Below are 19,865 nucleotides of genomic sequence, written 5' to 3' on the forward strand. Positions count from 1 at the left end.
AATTAATTCTAGTTTAGCAGATTTAGGTTTGAATGCTGGTTAGTGTTTTTAAGTTTCAATGATTATGATTAACTTTGTTGCTGAAAGTTTCTGATAACTGATTTATGTCTAATAGATTTAGGTTGATTTGGTTGCCTGTTTAGTGTTTCCTATTTCAATGATTATGGTTATTGTTGAAAGTTCTTGAAAATAGGTTCTTTTTTTTATTAGATTTAGGTTGATTTGGTTGGCTGACTTGTGTTTTTAAGTTTCAATGATTATGATTAACTTTATTGATAAAATTTCCTGCTAATTGATTCCTTCTGCGCCGCCGACTTAGGGCTACGAGACCGAAGACGACGACAACTGCCTAGATCTGTAGTTATTAGTTTTTTGTTTTATTGTTTCATTGTATTTATTTGATATAGTTGACTTTTAATTTATTTGAACATTGTATTATTTATTTTAAATAAAAGTTTTTCATTATTTATGAATGGACCACTAATTGTGTGAAAAAAATTTAATTTAAAATTAAAATTAACTATTTATTTCAAATTAAAAAAAATTAACATTACTGTCGTAATTACCATAGGAATAATTCAATAGTAATAGTGCGCAAAATAATATTATTCTACACCACAATACCATCGAAGGAATCCGCTGGTAACCAACTGGTTTTCCGAACTGATAATCCATCTCAACATTCGACGATAATTAGCGTCGTACGAAAAAATTCCGATAGTAAGTATTTACTGACGAGATTTATACCCTCTGATTGTTTCGGACGGTAAATCAAATGGTAATTAAATTACCATAGGATTTTATTTGTTTTACTGACGGTAAATTTGATAGTACTCAACATTTTTCTTGTTGTGTGACCCAAACAGGGTATTAAATGAGGCTAGAGCAAATAATGTTGCTCAAGCCTACAGTCAAAACATAACCCAAGATGTCGAACAAATCTTAAATAGAACAAGGTTAAAGGGGTGACAAATCAACCTTATTTCATATCTCCTTTTCTCGATTATGTTTTACAAGTTGAACTCGCCAGAGGAGTCAAAACTCCAGAGTCCCTCACCAAATTTGCTGGTGAGAGTGGGGAATCGACTGTCGAGTATTGTGCTCGGTACACAGTTGAAATTAGGGAAATATTTGGCAATGAATATTTGAAAATGAGATACTTTCCTTCTTCTCTCACAAACAATGCCTTTACTTAGTTTTTAAACTTGCAACCCAATTTGATCCATAGTCAAGCTCAATCAAAAAGAAATTTTCATAATCAATTCTTTAGAGGTGAAATAAAAGTAACGTTATCCAATTTGTTCACACTAAAGAGAGAAAAAGCAGAGTCAATTGACGACTACTTAATACGATTTAAGAATATGAGAAACAAGTGTTTCACTCCTATTCCTGAGCCTGAAGTAGTCAAGATGGCCATCAATAGTCTCAATTTAATATTCGAAAGAAGTTAGTAAAGCAACAATTTTTGAATTTGGCTCAATTGGCTGATAAAGTGTAGCAAATTGAAAAACTAAATAAAAAAAGGAACTAGAGTCGAATAAAAGAAAGCCTTTCTTTAACAAGAAAATACATTACGTTAACTTCATGAGTGAGGAAGATTCCCACAAAGAATCTGCTTTTTCTACAGAATTAAAAGATGGACCTCCATATGTGCGTCGATCTCTCAATCTAGTAAAAGACAAAACTCCTTTGTAAGGAAAGAAACTATTCCTTTGATTTGATAAAAGCTAAACAAATATTTGACATGTTATTAAAAGACAAACAGCTTATGCTCCCTGAAGGGAAGAAAATGTTTCCTGTTCTGAAATTAGAAATAAAAAGTTTTGTAAATTCCATCAAGCGTTTGGGCATTATACTAATAATTGTGTACATTTCAGGGACTTGATACAAAAAGCTATTGAGAGTGGTTGACTAAAGTTTGTAGAGAAGTCTAAAATTAAAGTAGACTCTGGTCATTTTCATGTCACATTGAATTTTGCTAAAACAGAGGAAATCTCAATCAACATGGCCTCTGTCGAGCTCATGGGAAAAGATGATCAACTCGAATTCGACATGTTTGAAATAAAAAGGCATATCTATCCAAAGGCAGGAGAGGATTTGTTGGACTTTTTGCTAAAGCAAAGGGAAGAAGAAGGGAATAGTGCCATATGTCCTCAATTGATGCAAGGAGGTAAGAGTCGAGACTCATCTAGCATGCCTATTAAGAAATATATGTGCACTGTCATCATAGTTGATCAGAAGCCTCAAGGAGTATCAAATCGGACTGGAGTTCCTCCTGCTAATGTGTCAAATAATAAATGAATTCAGAACAATGCTCCAAACTACTCAAGAAATTATAATTTCAACATTCCTAGAGATTATTTTAGAAATTGGACTAGAAACCAAAAGAGGGGTGCCTCACGGTAAGGGGTATATAGGAGAGATGAAGGTCGAACCCAATCTCGACACAACTCCTAGGATAAAGCTCACATTATTCCAAGAGTCATAGCTCAAGCACAGGGTGCTTATGTCGAAATAAAGGGTCCATACCCAGAGTTGATCAAAGAGGGCAAATCGCCTCAAAAGTAAGAACAGAAGAAGGATAAAGTACCTTCAGTGATTAAGAGTCAAGAGTCAAAAAATGAGTTGAATGAAACTTCATTAACCAAGCCGACTCACAAAGGGAAAGAAGAGGAGGAAGCATTGACAGAAACATTTGAATTGGGATTCGAAGATGACTTAGATGTGATGTTTAGAGAAACTGATTTTGGATATGTGGCTATGGTATCTGTTCTCCCTTTTGACTTCCAAGGTAACCCTAAAGGGCTTTAGAATTGTCTCAAAGGAGATTGTGATGATGTCATCCGAGGAGATGAATGCAGGTTTGTCGAGAATAGATTGATTAAATATGGGTTGTTCGAGAATCCTGATGAAATCACCAACGGTCATCTTCGACCTTTGCATATTAAAGCTAAGGTCGAAGGACTTATGATCAATCGTATCCTTGTTGATGGAAGAGCAGCAATTAATTTACTACTTGAAATTATGCTACCCTTGCTTGTTCCAAAAGACAGTCGAAAATCTGATAAAAACAAACTTGGCTGTCAGTAGGTTCAATGGTAAGTCGATAACAGCCTTGTGAATGATCCCACTCAGGGTCAAGGTAGGAAGTGTCGAGCGACCAACAATGTTTATAATAGCATCCACCAAAGCAAATTTTAACATGTTGTTGGGAAGAGATTGGAAGAGAATAGAAGAATTGAAGAGATCGATGCTGATGACAATCCTTGCTATGTCGAACAGATGAACGTCATCTTTAAAGAATATCATGCTAGTATTCGACCACTATATATTGATATGAGCAGCTTGACCCATTCTTATCAAAGGTTTCTATGTCGGGGTTCACGGCATGAAGTTGGTCTTTAAGGCCAAGGATAACATAGCCACAAAATCCATGTAATGAATATAACAAACCATTGAGCTCGACACTCAGCCTACATGGCTGAGAAGAAAGAGTGCACAGGTGAACGTACACTAGATTGTATATATGATCTTGACCCCTTAAGATTTGAGAAATCTGATTTATTTTCAGAAGATTTTCACAATAAAAAGGTTGAAGTACAAGATTCTCTTGATGAAGTTGAGATTTGTAGAAAAGGTCAAATTACTTATGTAAGTAAATGCCTAGACCCTGATTTCAAAAAGAAGTTAATAAAGGTGTTGATGGAACACCAAGATTGTCAGGTGCCTGAGTTGAATAGCTCGCTTGTCGAGCATAAGCTTCCCCTCCTTAAACATGCTCGACCTATCAAGAAAGCTCTACGACATTTTTCTCCTGAAATCATGGAAAAAATTAAAGAGGAGGTTGAACGGCTGTTGAGAGCTGGATTCATTCGAACTGTTAGGTATGTCGAATGGATTTCTAAAAATTGTGCCTGTAATTAAGAAAATGGAAACTAAAGTGTGTATTGATTCCAAGGATTTGAATAAAGCTACTCCAAAAGATGAGTATCACATGCTAATCGCAGAGGTGTTAATCGACTCTGCAGCAGAAAGTGAACTTCTGAGCTTCATGAATAGATATTCGGGATATAATTAAATATTTATATCCCAGGAGGACGTCTCAAAAACGGTGTTAAGATGCCCAGAAGCTATCGATACTTATGAATGGCTAGTCTTGTCACTTGGTTAACCGAAAGCATGGACAATGTACCAAAGAGCAATGAACTCGATTTTTCATGATTTCATTGGTAAGTTCATGGAAATCTATGTCGATGATGTGGTTGTGAAGTGCGAGTCAAAACAATCTCATTTAAATAATTTAGAAACTAATTTTAAGAGAATGAGACACTATCGACTGAAAATGAATCCATTAAAATGTGCTTTTAGTGTATTTGTAGGAAATTTTCTTGGATTTATAGTGCAAAAAAAAAAGGAGTAGCCATCGACACTAACAAGTGTAAGGCTATTTTCGACTCACCAATGCCTAAGAACAATAAAGAGCTCTGATCTTTCTTGGGTAAAGTCAATTTTTTTCGACGTTTCATTTCAAACCTCTCAAGTAAAACGAAGGTATTTACTCCGTTGTTGAAATTGAAACAAGGAGAAAAGTTCAAGTGGGAGGAGGATGAGCATCAAGAGGCATTTGACCAGATAAAGCAATATTTGACTTCACCACCAATCCTAGCGCCTATCAAACAAAGTCGACCATTGAAACTATATATAGCTGCATCAAAAACAACGTTAGGGAGCATGGTGGCCCAATAAAATGAAGATGGTAACGAAAGAGTAGTTTACTATCTATGTCAAATGTTCACTAATGTAGAGACCAGTTACAGTGCGGTTGAAAAGTTTTGCTTAGCCCTTTATTTCTCTTGTACTAAACTAAAAAGTTATTTAATTGGAAGAAATATTTATGTCATGTCGAAATTTGATGTTATTAGATACAACTTTCTTATCCAATTTTAAAAGGTCAAATTGGCAAATGGATGCTAGGATTAGCCGAATTTTCTTTATTCTACGTTCTTGCTAGGGCTGTCAAAGGACAAGTGGTTGTTGATTTCCTAGAAAACTACCCTTGTGTTAACATTGACGATGAGATTGTCAAAAATATAATTGGATATTTAGAACTTAAGCCTTGGAAGTTATTTTTTAATGGATCTAAGCATCAGTATGGGATACGTCAGGATAACGATAATTGCTCCTGATTATGTGCCAACTAGATTTATGTTTCGATTAGAGGTAAGATTCAAATAATGAAGCAGAATATGAGGCTTTGATCATTGGACTAGAATTATTAGTCCAAAAAGGGGCCGAATAGTCAAAATTCTGGGAGATTCCCAACTAGTGATTCAATAGTTGATCAGAAATTATCACGTCATAAGCCAAAATTTGGCTAAGTATTTTGTGGTAGCAGTTCGACTTTTAGCCACATTTGATCTCGTGTCAATAAAGCACATATTTAGAAAGTTGAATCAGGATGCTAATGAACTTACTCAAATGGCTTTTGGCTATAAAATATCTCCCAGTTTGATAAAAGAGTTCAATGAAATCGAAACTAATTTAACTCCTTTGGATTTAAGAGAAGTTTGTTATGCAAACACAATAGACCTAAGTGATTGCAGGTTCAAGATCATTGACTATCTAAAAAATTCCAATCAAATAACAGATCACAAGGTTAAGTACCTAGCGTTGAGCTTTGTATTCATTGGAGGGGATTTGTTTAGAAAAAAGTGTCGACAGTTCTTTACTCTAGTGTATTGGCATTCAAGAAGCTCATCTAGTTATGGTTGAAGTACATGAAGGTATCTGTGGAGCTCACCAGTCGGGTCAAAAAATGCATTGGATTGTGTGTTGACAAGGATTGTATTGGCCTTCGATGATGAAGGATTGTATTGAATTTGCTCGATATTGTGATCAATGCCAAAGGCATTCATCTATTTAGAGAGTCCCTGCCTCCGATTTACATGCTATAGTCAAACCTTGGCCATTTAGGGGATGAGCTCTCGACTTAAAAGGAATGATTCACCTCCTTCGACTAAGGGGTGTAAATTTATCTTAGTAGCAGTCAACTACTTTACAAAATGGGTGGAAGCTGTGCCTATAAAAGAAGTTACTCAGGCTAAGATAATTGACATCATTGAGGAGTCGATCATTCATAGATTCATCATTTTCTAGATTTTGGCTACAGACTAAGGAACCATGTTTACAGGCCAACAAATAAAGGAGTTTGTTGAATCATGAGGCATTAAAATAATATATTCGACCCCTTATTATGCACAAGATAATGGCCAATTCGAGGCCATCAATAAGTCTCTAATAAGTTTAATTAAAAAATATATTGGGAGATTGCCTCAAAACTGGCATAATACCTTGAGCCAAATGTTATGGGCATATCGACCTAAGGAGGCGATAGGGTTGACACCATTTGAGCTTGTATATGGCCATAAGGCTGTCTTGCCACTTGAGATAAATTTACAAACCATTAGATTGGCTAAACAAAATAATTTGCCCATCGAACAATACAGGTCGAGTATCATAGATGAGCTAAATAAATTAGATCAAACTCGACTAATGGATTTAGATAAAATGATTCGACAGAAAGAATCTATAGCTAAGTCATACAACAAGAAAGTAAAGAAAAAGCGATTTGTAGTTGGTGACTTAGTTTTAAAATTAGTCCTTCCTACAGAACAAGTTAAAGAAAAATGGTCACCATTTTAGAAAAGACCTTTTAAGGTTAAAAGAATATTTGATGGCAATGTGTATGAGCTAAGAGACATAAGCACTAATCGACAATTAGGACACATGAATGGAAAATATCTCAAAACATACCATTATCAGTAAAGCAAAATATGATAGTTCATACAAAATATCGACTACATGTAAAGAGTCGACCATCAATTAAAACAAATCAAGATTCAAATAAATTCCTAAATCTAAGCTTCAGTCCTTTTGTTTCCGACCCAAGTTGATTGCAGCTTCAGAAATCGACTCGAGACTTTGGAAGAGTGTACCTTCTTACTTTTTTCAAGTTGAAGAGTGAGAGTCAAGTTAGCTGCTGCAATTTTTTTCTTGCTGGCTTTCAACTCAGCCAATTCTTTTTCAAGAGTTTCAAACCTTGGCACCAAAGTTTGCTCTTTAGTCCGACCCTTTGATAGAACTTCTTCAATTTGAGACTTGGCCATTTTCACATTTCTTTAACTGCGAGTCATGGGTAGCCAAGGCTTTAATCAATTTGCTCAAGTTTTCCCCGAATGTTTCAAACTTAGAAATATAATTGTAAATGTCTTCGATGAAGACACTTAAAACTGTATGAAATTTAGCTGGAATTTTTGTATCCAGAAAACAAAGAGCATCAAGAAGTCAAACCTTCAGGTCAGCATTGTTTTTTATCTCCTCTAAAGGATGGTTGAGACAGTCGAGAATTACGCTTACTCTCTCGACAACCAGAGGATCAGGACCTGGTGACAGTTGAGGCTCGAGAGAAGTAACCTCCTTTATGGGTTGAAACAATTGGCTTTGATTCTTAAATAGAAGGAACAATTTTTGGATCCTGACCAGAAGAGGAGAAAACTCTTGTTCCTTCTGAGGAGTATATCTATCGAGCTTCTGATAAATGTTGGCAAGATCAAAGTCGAAATCTTCAAAATTTAAATCCCCACCCTCTGGTGCAGGAACATGGAATGGGGACTCAAAGTCCTATTCGATGGCAATTGCATTTGCATCCAGAGTGAGTGTAGAAGTGGTTGCAACAGTTGTCAAAAAAGGACACAACTCTCGATGTGTTTTCGTATCACTTGGAAAAGGCATATAGCTCGCCTACAAAATTAGGTAGGTATGTGAATATGAACAAATAAAATGAAATAAGGAAATGGTAAAAAAGTTACCATTGGAGAATCAGTCAAAGCCTAAGAGGTAGCAGTCAATGGATTAGGCTGTACTAGACTTAAAATAGGAATGGGTAGTATAGTCATCAGTCGAGGAACTATGGGAGGAGTAGGTTGAGTCACCTTAGTCTCGACACTGGATGGGTCAACTTCTATTTCAGAGTGACTGCTTGCTTCCACCTGATATTTGGACCTTTGTTTCAACTGTTTAGAATGAACAACAAAATGGTTAATTATATACAAATCTAACTTCAACTATAAGCTTAAACGTGTTACAAAAATATCTTAGAAGAAATAGTGGGATTTGATTTTTTTTCACTTTCTTGGGGTTAGCCCTAAGAGGGATGTCGATAACACCGCACTTTTTTAAGGAAAGTGTGGCTTCACTTGACCGTCCTCATATTCCCTGACTCTGTTTGGATTTGGTTCTCTTTAGAGCAACGTCCTTTTCTGATTTCTAGGTTTTCTCGACTGGTTTGGGTCCGGGAGCTATACCAATTAGCTTTGTAGGTTGAGAAATTGAAAGACATAAAGAATATAAGATAAGTAAGGACTTAAAAGTTAAAGTTTTAAGAAAATATGGTACCTGAAGGATATCCAGCCATCCTCGTTCAACCATCAATCTTATCCTTAAAGCCCCAATAATAGACAACACTACTAGTCGTGTTTATGCCCAGGGTTCGAGGATTTTTCTTTTGGAGCCATTTGTTTACTCCCGAGGCTCTTTTAAGAAGATAAGGCAATCGATCAACGAGACCAAAAGGGGCATTGGGAAAAGGAAGAAATTGAAATTTTCACATAAACTGTCTTTTTTAGCATAAGGATCTCGAGCCAAAGCCTTATAGTAACAGTCGAGACATCTATAAAAATGCTTTTTTTTTTCTTTTTTCGATACCTTTAAGGCCTCGTTGAAAACGTACTTTACTTTCTTGAAATGCCATTTTACCTTATAATATTTTTCAAACTTAAGGATTTCTTTAATATGCTCACCTTTAATTTTCTTCGATGTTGCGTCAGTCTGCGCAGAAGAAGAACCAAATTAGAGAGAGCTTGTTCAGAGGAGCTACAATGAGAATTGTAATATGTCGACCAACACTTGTGGAAGGCAGGTATTGAAAGAAAGCAAAACTTGATATCATATCTTTGATATTGATAAGTCACCCTTTCATAATTAAGGTCTAAAATTTGGTCAAATTCTTTCAAACTCAACACCTCGTAATAGATCATTTGTGCCCCAAGGTCGAGAGAAAGAGAAGAAGGCAATGCTTGTGCAAGACCAAACTGCCTCGACACAAATTGGTGACCAGTTTCTTTTTTTAGAGCCATGGTCAACTCATGAGGAAGACCCATAAGAAGAATTTGGGGAGTTAAGGTTTTCGACCAAAATTCATCGACAGTCTCTTGATTTTTAGGTTTGCAACTAGTTAAAGAATGTAGATACCTCACAATACTCTTTCAACAAGTAAATGGGTTTGCGTAGTAAGAAGAGTCATCATTACTCTTGATGTTGAGAAGAAGATTGATGAAGTGGCAAAAAGTGTCGATAGATGACATGCCTTTTGGTTTCGATCAGGAAAGAAAGAAAAGATGAATACGATCAAGCAGAGCTTCTGGAACTTCAGAAGAAGAGACAGTGAATTGAGGTTCGAGCACAGCCTTCAACCATATGATTATAATCCAGAGAGGACCAAAGGTGTTGATCGAAGACTCACCTCGTCGAATCTCACCAACTACTAAAGAAATTTTTCATACAATTGACTCAGAATTAGAGAAGGTTGATTGACATATTTTTTAAATTGAAGCATGATAACTAATGGCAGATGATTGCTTTTTTGGATCTGAATCAATTTTGGACAAAAAGTAAAAGCATTCAGCCATTAGAGTAAGAAAGTTACACGCTCATTGTCAATCACAAGGTCACTCTTGGAAGAACTTATGTTTCTTTGAATAAAGCTCGATACAAAAGTCAAGTTGAAGTTAATGTCGAAGACATCATCAGGGTATGAAGTGGTCCAGCATGCATCTTCTCCATCGGGATCAATGCTAGTCAAAGCAGAAATTTTCATCAAGGTCGAGTCCATCATTCCATAAGGAAAATGAAAGTTATTGGTGGCTGGGAACTGGTGCATGAATCCCCATGCTTCATACAGCTGAACCAGCAAGTGCACTAGTAGGTCGTCCAAGTAATACCTGAGCAAGTCAGGGTCGATCCCACGAGGATTGTGGTTTGAAGCAAGCTATGGTTATCTTGCAGATCTTAGTCAAGCAGATAGAAGTGTTATTGGTTTGAATTTGGTTAAAATCATAAAAGGAATGCAAAATGGTAATCAGAACTCAGAAGTTGTGTAAACTATGATAAGAAGGTGGTTAAGGCTTGGAGATGCTTTGTCCATCTAAATTAACTCTGGTATTACTGTCTTCTTCAATTGTGAATAATTTCTTCTATGGCAGGCTGTATGTGATCAACACCGTACGGCCGTGATCATCAATCTCCTCTACTTCAGATCAAACGCCGGGTCAGCGGTTATTCAATCTGAATGGAGGTGAAATTCTAGCAGTCTATCCCCTTGGTGATCCTACTTAAAACGCCACAAACAAGGTCGAATCTTCCGGATCAGAGAACGTTGTGTCTTTGGGTTCTAACCTCTATCACAGAGACCCTAATCTCCCCATACCTCGACTGAATTGGTGTCTCGAGAAGTCCCCAACTAAGTCGTGGATTAGCCATCTAAGAGATGTATAATCAAGCTGGCGGTTCGATGCTTCCAAGTCACGTATTCACACGAACCCAAGAAGAACACGGGTGGTTGTCAGGCATGCGGTCTTAGTATGAAGAACAGATTTGATTGTTAGGGATCATCCCATTCATCAAGTTGAAGAACGAATATACATCTTTGAATTGAATCAAACATGAATTAAAGAGAAACAGTAATACTTTTATTAATTCATAGAACTTAGTAGGGCTCCTCCCCTCAACCTAGGAGGTTTAGAAACTCATACTGATAGAAACTATAATGTTAAATAAAAATACGGCATAAAGTCCTCTTATGATTATATAAAATATCCCTTAAATACTAAACTAATGACTAAAGATTACATAAGAAAGGCTAAAATAGTCTTTTAGTGCTAAAATCTACTTCTGGAGCCCACTTGGTGAGTGTTTGGGTTGAGCTTTGATGAGATCCAAGTGCTATGAGACCTCTAGGGCATTAAAAACTGGTTAGGGGGTCCTCTTTGGACATTTCGGTGCTGGTCTCCTCCTTTGGGCGCTGGTCTCCTCTTTTGGGCGTTGGACGCCTAGAATGGGGCAGGAGGCTGGCATTGGACGCCAGTTTTGGGCCTTTTATTCAGAAGGAGTGCAAATAGGTCAGATCCGGACAGCATCTACAGTGCTTTCTCTGTCTCTGAATTAGAATTTTGCTCCAACTCCTCAATTTCAGCCAGAAAATACCTGAAATTGTTCCAATACACAAAACTCAAAGTAGAATCCAAAAATGTGAATTTAACATTAAAACCTATGAGAACTTAATAAAAATTAAATAAAACAGGCTAAAAACTATAAATGATGCCAAAAAGCGTATAAAATATCCGCTAATCAGCCATCAAAAGTACAAACTAGCCCCTAAAAGAGGTGAAATATATAACAATTCAAAAGTGGCTAATCTAAGAGCATAAGCAATGCCTAAAGAATTTCATATGGGCTTGTAAGTTAAAGATAGCCTCGACATCCAAGTTGAAAATAAGGAGCAAGATTCCTTAGGGGGTGCTATTTTGAAAACTCGACCGGCAAAATACCTAGCCTTAACATTTTTTACAAAAAATCAAAGAGAGATATTCAGGGGGAGACGAAAAGAAAGAAAAGATAGAATCAACTTGTTCTTGAGTCAAAAGTGGCCCAAATATGAATATAAGATGTTTGTGATCTATAACGGAAGCAATAACTGGCTTCTCCAAAGTTCGATAGTCTCAACATTAGGATTGGGAGCTCGTAGAGTGCCATCATCATTGTAAAATTGTGACACGTTGGCCACTAGACAAGGAGGAGCTACAACGTGAACAACATCATCATCTTCTTCTTACGAATGAGAAGCGTGAGTAGCAGAAGCTCCACTAGGAGCAGAAGCGGCTGTCACAATGGTAGTAGTAGAGGCAGGAAGAGAAGATGATGTAGTCGCTCCCATGGTTGAAATGGTAATAGGAACAGTAGTAGAAGTGGTGCTGGCAATGGTAGTAGAAGAAGAAGCAGCGATAACAATGGCAGTACTACTAGAAGGGAGGCCAGATTGAGAATCCATAGAGAAAGTGAAGAAGGATTTCAAGGAAAAAAGGAAAGATTTTTTTTTTTTTGCAGAAATGAAGAATGATGAAAATGGTGAATGAAGAAGTGATACATGAGAATATGAAAAGATTTAAAAAGAGGAGGCCCATTAAATCCCATGGAAACATTATGTATTCCCAAAGAAATACGCGAACTATTTTGTTTCTGCATAACTGTCTTTTCACATGTTTGAAAATTAAAAATGGCACATAAAAGGTACGTGATCAAGTGAAACTCATCATTTCATTTTTTGAAAAGACAAGTTTCAAGGGGCAATATGTTAGCACAAAAATTTGACATTTTAAATATCTCGATCATGATCGTTTGACCTAAAGGTGAGTCGACAATATGTAAGTCGAGGTGTCATAGCATGTGGGTTATTCCACGAGAATGTAGGTTGAAGTATCACAACATAGGTTGTTTCGTAAGAGTTTCAGCATAAGGGTTCGACTCATCCTTGAATGAGTCGAGTCGATGACTTCTAAAAGTCGAAATAAAATAAATTGCACGAAGGCTTCAACTAGAAGCTAAGCACTTTATGGATCGTGGGGCTTGAAGACCAAGGTAAGAAGAGATGTGGGACGTCAAACTTGGGTGTCAAGATTTTTCATGGTCAAGGCAATGTCATAACCTGAGAAATAGAAGGAAGCTAGATCGTGGGAAGAGAAGAACACTTTGCAAATCTATCCTTGTGGTCTATAAATACAAAAAAGGCAGAAGAGATGAAAAAAGAATTTCAATTGGAACACTACAACATCAAACAAAAACTCTACAAAATCCAAAATCACGCTAACACTAAGAAAATCCATAGAAGTGCATGTGACTATATAGAGTCAATTTTCTTTTGTTAATTTTATTTTCATTATTTTTCTCTTTTGTTCTATTTTATCGTTTTTCATTCCGTTTAAGATATTTTAATTCATTTCGTTCATTTTAAACTTCAATTTACTTGTTATTTCAGTTACCGTTCTTATTTATTTCATTTCTTTTCCTTTTTATCATTTTTTTATTCTTTTCTTTCAAGCATTTTATTTTCAAGTTTTTATTTCGCTTTGTTTATTTTCTTGCTTTGTAATTTATTACGAATATTTTGACATATACAATTTCGATGCCTACGCTAAGTCATTTCATGGTCGAACTCACTCTTTTTCAGAGAAGTCGTATCTGCTCTCAGAACTGAGACTTTACCAAGCCCAAGAATGTCAGACTCCCAAGCTTGCATTCATGAATAAGGACAATTTTGAAGTATTTATTTATTTTTCAAATGAAACACTAATTAAATATGTATGCACCAAAATTATCGTTCATGGAGCTAATCTGTTGGAGGATGGTAAAAGGGGAAAGCCACCTTATACCTTGAATTAACTATGTATGCACCAAAACTATTGTGGATCCAAGAGATAGTATCTTTCCCTTTGACTATTCGTGTATAAAGAATCTATTGCACTACATTTTCACTAAAACTTTCATTAATGAATTGAATGTTCCAGTCTCCATCGTTGTTCAACAGTTGTCTAACATACAACAAATATTCATTTCTGCAATCTTACTCAGCCAAGCAAAAAGGGGGCGCATCACCAAACCATGAATCTTCTTTGATTCGAATAGTGCTATGCCTCGAGACTTTCCATTTCATTCCTTTCTCTAACACCTTCCTCCCCTCACAAAGACTCTATCAAGCCCAAGAATGTCAGACTCCCAAACTTGCATTCATGAATAAGGTCAGTTTGAAGTATTTATTTTTGAAAATTTTATAGAACAAAGAATGAGATTTCATTAGGAGATGCCAATCCTGGTTTGCTAGAATGGCTAAATTAAAAGCATGTAGGTCTTTGAATTCCATCCTCCTGAGTCTTTGTCTTTGCTTACTGTAACCATGTCTTTGACCCACCAGAACCCCATTATTAATCTATGAAGCTCTTTTAGATTATGTCCCAAAAAATTCACTTTGCACAAACATGCAACTTTTCCATTATAAATAACACAAAACTTCATTCTACCCCATCATATGCCTTACTTATATCAAGTTTTACAACTGATGATTTGGATTTTTGATGGTTTAGAATTTCACAAATGAATTCTCGTTGCAAGTATAGTTTCCAAACCAATCAAAATCCTTTCATACAAAAGATTGTTTGTCACAAGTAACAAACCCCTAATTTTATAAACCGAAGTATTCAAACCTCGGGTCGTTCTCCCTAGGAATTACAATAAAGTGTCTTGTTATTGGTTAGAAATGTGTTTTGGGGTTTTGGATAAGAAGCATGAAAAGTAAATGGCAATGAAAATAAACTAACAACTATAAAAAGGCTCTTGGCAAGGTATGAAAATTAGAACTCCTATCCTAGTTATCCTTCTCAATTGTGATGAGAATTGTTCATTGCTACCACTTAGTTAACCCTTACTAAATAAAGGAAAGTCAAGTGGATGAATTGACTTGAGCCACAAGTCCTAGCCAACTCCCAAGGAAAGACTAGCTTTAGTGCACTCCAAACCAATTAGCAATCTCTCCAGTTATCAATCGACAAAGGAATTAGATAACTCAAGTGTCACTAATTACTCTACCTAGGCCAAGAGGAACAAAATCTATACTATATCTAGAAGAGGTATTTCAACAAACACATGAAAGGCAATAAAAGTAAACAACATAAATTGCAAGAATTAAAGAGAGATCTAACTACAAAGGCAAGAGATCAACAATAGAAAAGCAAAGAAGAACAATTATTATGAATTACCTCTTATTGAATTGAAAGAAAACGGAAGGAACAATACTAGATCTACAACAAAATACAAGAACAACATAAAGGAAATTACAAACTAATGGTAACTAACTTCTAAAGTATGAGAGTATGTTCATTCCCCCTTCAATTCTTGGCTTAAATAGCATCAGAAATGAGTTGGATTGGGCCCACAAGGCTTTTAAAATCGCTGGCCACGTTTTGCTTTAAGTGAACCAGGTGGCAGCAATGGCGCGTGCGCGTACTATGCGCGTACGCGTCACCATGCGCGGTTCAACCATAGCAAATCTTATATCGTTTCGAAGCCCCGGATGTTAGCTTTCCAACTCAACTAGAACCGCATCATTTGGACCTCTGTAGCTCAAGTTATGGTCATTTAAGTGCGAAGAGGTCGGTTTGACAGCTTTCCGGTTCTTTCATTTCTTCATGAGTTCTCCAACTTTTCATGCTTTCTTTCTTCATTCCCTTGATCCAATCTTTGCCTCCTAAACCTTAAATCACTTAACAAACATATCAAGGCATCTAATGGAATCAAGGAGAATTAGATTTAGCTATTTTAAGTCCTAAAAAGCATGTTTTCACTCTTAAGCACAATTAAAGGAGAATATACAAAACCATGCTATTTCATTGAATAAATATGGGAAAAGGTCTACAAAATACTCTAAATTCAATACAAGATAAACCGTCAATTTGGAGTTTATCAACAACATATCATATCCTCTATGAGTCTTATTTTTCATGAAATGCATATATTCGTGCACCACAAAAATATTATCACTAATTAATTATCCCCGGATGAACACACTCTCACTATCACTAGTAATCTTATTCATTATGGGCTGTAGTCGGTGCATCAAAACTTTAGAAATAATCTTGTAAAATACGATGCTGAGATTAATCGGCCTAATCTAATTCATTGTCATAACATTAGAGACCCTAGGGATAAGGTATATTTGAATGTGGTTAAAGCCTTTTAGGATTTCACCACCTCCAAAAAAAATTTTAACCACCCTACAAATATCTTTTTTATTAATCCACAATAAAAATGATAAAATCTAGCAGTAAAACCGTCATCTCTAGGCCTGTCGAAGGGTTATAAAAAAATAACATTCTTAATTTCATCATCACTAACTGTCTTGGTGAGACTGCAATTTGTCTCTACTAAAATTTTTTTCTAACTCTATTCAGCAAAGGGTTTGGATTTTGAAGACTGCTCGTTCTAAACAAATTATCAAAATACATCTGTGCTCTCTTTTCTATAGAATCTAAAGTAGTGCACAGTTGCCTGTTTATATCTTCTAGCTGTCAAATCTTGTTCGTTTTGTTTTTAATTTGATTTCTTGATTGAAAGTAGTTGGTGTTTTGATCTTTTCTTTTAAGCTAATTAACCCTTAATTTCTCTTTCTAATAATTGTGTTTTTCATTGGTGATAGTATTGGAAAGTTCCTTATTACATGATCTTTATTTTGTTTGTTGTCTCTTCCATAGCACCATCAATAATTTAGAATAAAAAATCAATAACATTAACTCAAGAATCAAAATTAATAAAATTAACAAAATAAACAAAAATTAAACTTTTAAACCCTAAAATAATTTTTTCTCCAGTCTCAAATGGTTCTGATTACGATGATTCCTTCCTAACATAGTAATAAAAAAAATGCCTCAAGCTCCAATTGAATAAAGAAAGGAAAATTGACTTAAAAAACAGGGGAAGTCAAGGCCATCTCCTTCATGCTCCTTCTTATTGCCATCTCCTTCATTGCAATGAAGGTGCGGGAGTTGGCAAACGCAGTGAAAACTCGGAACGACGATCAATTATAATAGTGCTATCTAGATTTCTATTAAGATAAAAAAATATCCCGTCAATAATTTTAAAGAAAAACAATTATATTTGAACAATGTCTTTATACCAAGGTTGCGAGAACCGGACCGGTCATTGAACCGATCGAGTAACTGGTTTAATGGTTCAATGGTTTAACCGTGGTCGAACCGGTTTAGTTAAATATAAAATAAAATTATTAAAAATACAATATACTAAAACCATAAATTTAAGAATACATCATATTTAGTTCCACAATGTAAATTCTATATTCTGTAATTTCTTCTAAATTTTTTCAATCATTCATATAATAATAAAATTTAAAATTTTATAACCCACCCACTAACTAAACTATATATCATCTCATCATTAAAATTCTACATTCAAATTCAAAGATCACAATTTATAACTAAAAGAAATCATGGCATAAAATACTATATCCATATTCAATCAACAATCACCAACAATCAATAATAATATCAATAATTACTTAATTAGACAAAACTCACTCAATTAATGCCAAATTACTAATTAGAAATAGTTATGGACCAATCTCAACAGTAACATTTTCTCAAGATGTGCAAAACAAACTATCCCCTGTCCCCTTAAAACCCAACTTCATGTTTCAGCCATTACAGTAAAATAAAAACCTCAGCCATTACAGCAAAATTCAGAATTACAACAATTCAAAATCTAAAATTATATCAATTCTGTTCAGCATTATAAAATTATACCAAAATTCAATTCAGCATTCAAAATCCAGGATCTGAAATTATATCAAAATTAGGAGGATAATTAGAAGAATACATTACAGAATATAGAATTCCACAGTATGATCACTAGTTTTCAATATTTATTCTCTAAACTTTGTTACCACTGTATTCCATTAACATAAACATGGAGAAGATTATGAATTTCCATAAATAATGTAGTGAAGCAATGCATTATAGCAGTATCAATTGATAATTTTAAAAAAATCAGCAACAAACAAGTGAAGCAACTCAGAAATCAGAATAAATAAAATTAACAAATAATCAATTACTCATTCCACCTACAACAGAGGAAACAAATAAAAAACTAAAGTGAAAAAGGGAGAAAATCAATGAAATAAAGAAGACTACGAAGAAGATGTTGAGGAACGACGAGGATTGAAGAACTCATGGCGACGGCGAAGAGTCCAATTCGGCGCGGGTACATTCGCACTTCACAGGGCGTGGTGCTCGACTCACAGAGAGAGAGATGGCTCGAAGACAGAGGCATTTTGACGACGAGAAAGAGGTGGCCGATGACGGCGAGGACAGAGGTGGGCTTCACGACGAGCACAGAGACAGTGAGGAGAAGAGTGACAGCGGCTGAGACTGAGAGTGAGAGAGACACTGAAACAACGAGAAGAAGCCATGCACATCAACTCAGATACAGCTCCACTGCCTCCTTCCTCCGCCGCTTTTGAGGGCTCCGCTCATTCTTCCGCTCCTCTCCAAAGCTGCCACCTTTGAGATTAGGGATTTTGCCAGTTGAGAGTGAGACTGAGAGTGAGTGAGAAGGGAGAGGGGCATTTGGGGGGTCTTCACACGTTTCGTTTTTTTTCACCGTTTTTATGTGAATGAGAGAACCGGGTCTTAAAAAACCGATCGATTCAGTCGGTTCACCGGTTAATCACCGGTTTGACCGATTTTTTTACCGGTTTTTTGCAGACAGATTTTAGGCATTAACTAGACCGGCTAACTGACCGGTTCCCGGTTAATCCGATCGAACTGGCCGGTCCGATCCGGTTTTCAAAACATTGCTTTATACCACAACAATTAACAAAATCTAAACGGCAAAAAAAACCTAGCAACAACATTTACAAATTAAAGCAGAAAATTCTTGTCGTGAAATCATTTAACTATTAAAAAAAATAGAATAAAAAAAGTACACAAAATTCAGCAACAAAATAACAATAATTAGTTAAGAAAAAAGTTTTACCTTCACAACATACAAGAAGAATCAGTGAGCAATGAGCATAGAAGAATCGTGACTCTAGCCTCTCCGTATCTTTTCTGGAATTACATGAACCTAAAGATTATCATTTCACCAAATCATACCTGCACAATTTTAATTTTTTAAAAAGCTGGTACATTGAAAAACTCACCATTTGAGTCCGCCATGGTCTATGCATAATTCCATCCACCTCTTCCACCCCACGCCACTCCTCGTGAAATTTAAACTGCCTTTTGCACTTAGGAGTCAAATTTGATGTTAATTCCATCATTACTTGCTTTTGTATCATCATTATTTTTCACTCAATAGCATAATTCACTTGTTACAATATTTATGAAAAAAACATCTCAACCAAAACAATTTCAACAAATAAGACTATTTTAAGTATTAAACTAAAAAATATTAATAGGTAATATATTTTTTTTTATCTCAACAAATTTTAAAACCCCTAACAATTTGATTTATATTTGGGAAACTAAGTTTCAGTTTAATAGCTAACCATTAGCTAATGTTACAAAGTTTATTATCATTACTTCTGGAATTTTTATTGAATTGTTTCATTTATTTATCTTTAGTTTAATTTCAATATTAGGTCATTTAAGAAAGCAATTATTGTATATTAAATTTAATTAAATAAATGTCAATTCTTAAAGCCCTTTTTGCTGTGTTTAGGAGACCCAGACAACCTTTGGCACTTCGCCTTACTGTCCTTTATCATCACATGGCAACTGCTCAGGATTTTTTTAATCTTTAATTTATATTTTTACTTACGGATTATATATATTTGCAGCTTATTTTTATTATATTTTCCTTTATACAATTGAATATTGTAAATATTTTTATGTGTGTGATAATTTTCTCTATCAAATTGTTACTCATATTGGTTTGATGATAAATACTTCATATACATTAATATTTTTTTACTAATGAATAAACTAATATATAGTAATAAGATGTGAAGTACGTCATGTAAGAATTGTTTAATTATTTATAAATTTTATTACTAAAAGTATTTCTTTAAATATTCAATTTCTCATAATACAAATTATAGTTGTTGATTTGTTCATATCAATTTGATCAATATCTAAAAGAGTGAGAATTAAAATATTAGGTAATTAATGTGATACTAACAAATGAATTAA

This window comes from Arachis duranensis, chromosome 7 (genome assembly GCF_000817695.3).
Source record: "Arachis duranensis cultivar V14167 chromosome 7, aradu.V14167.gnm2.J7QH, whole genome shotgun sequence".
Classification (NCBI taxonomy): domain Eukaryota; kingdom Viridiplantae; phylum Streptophyta; class Magnoliopsida; order Fabales; family Fabaceae; genus Arachis; species Arachis duranensis.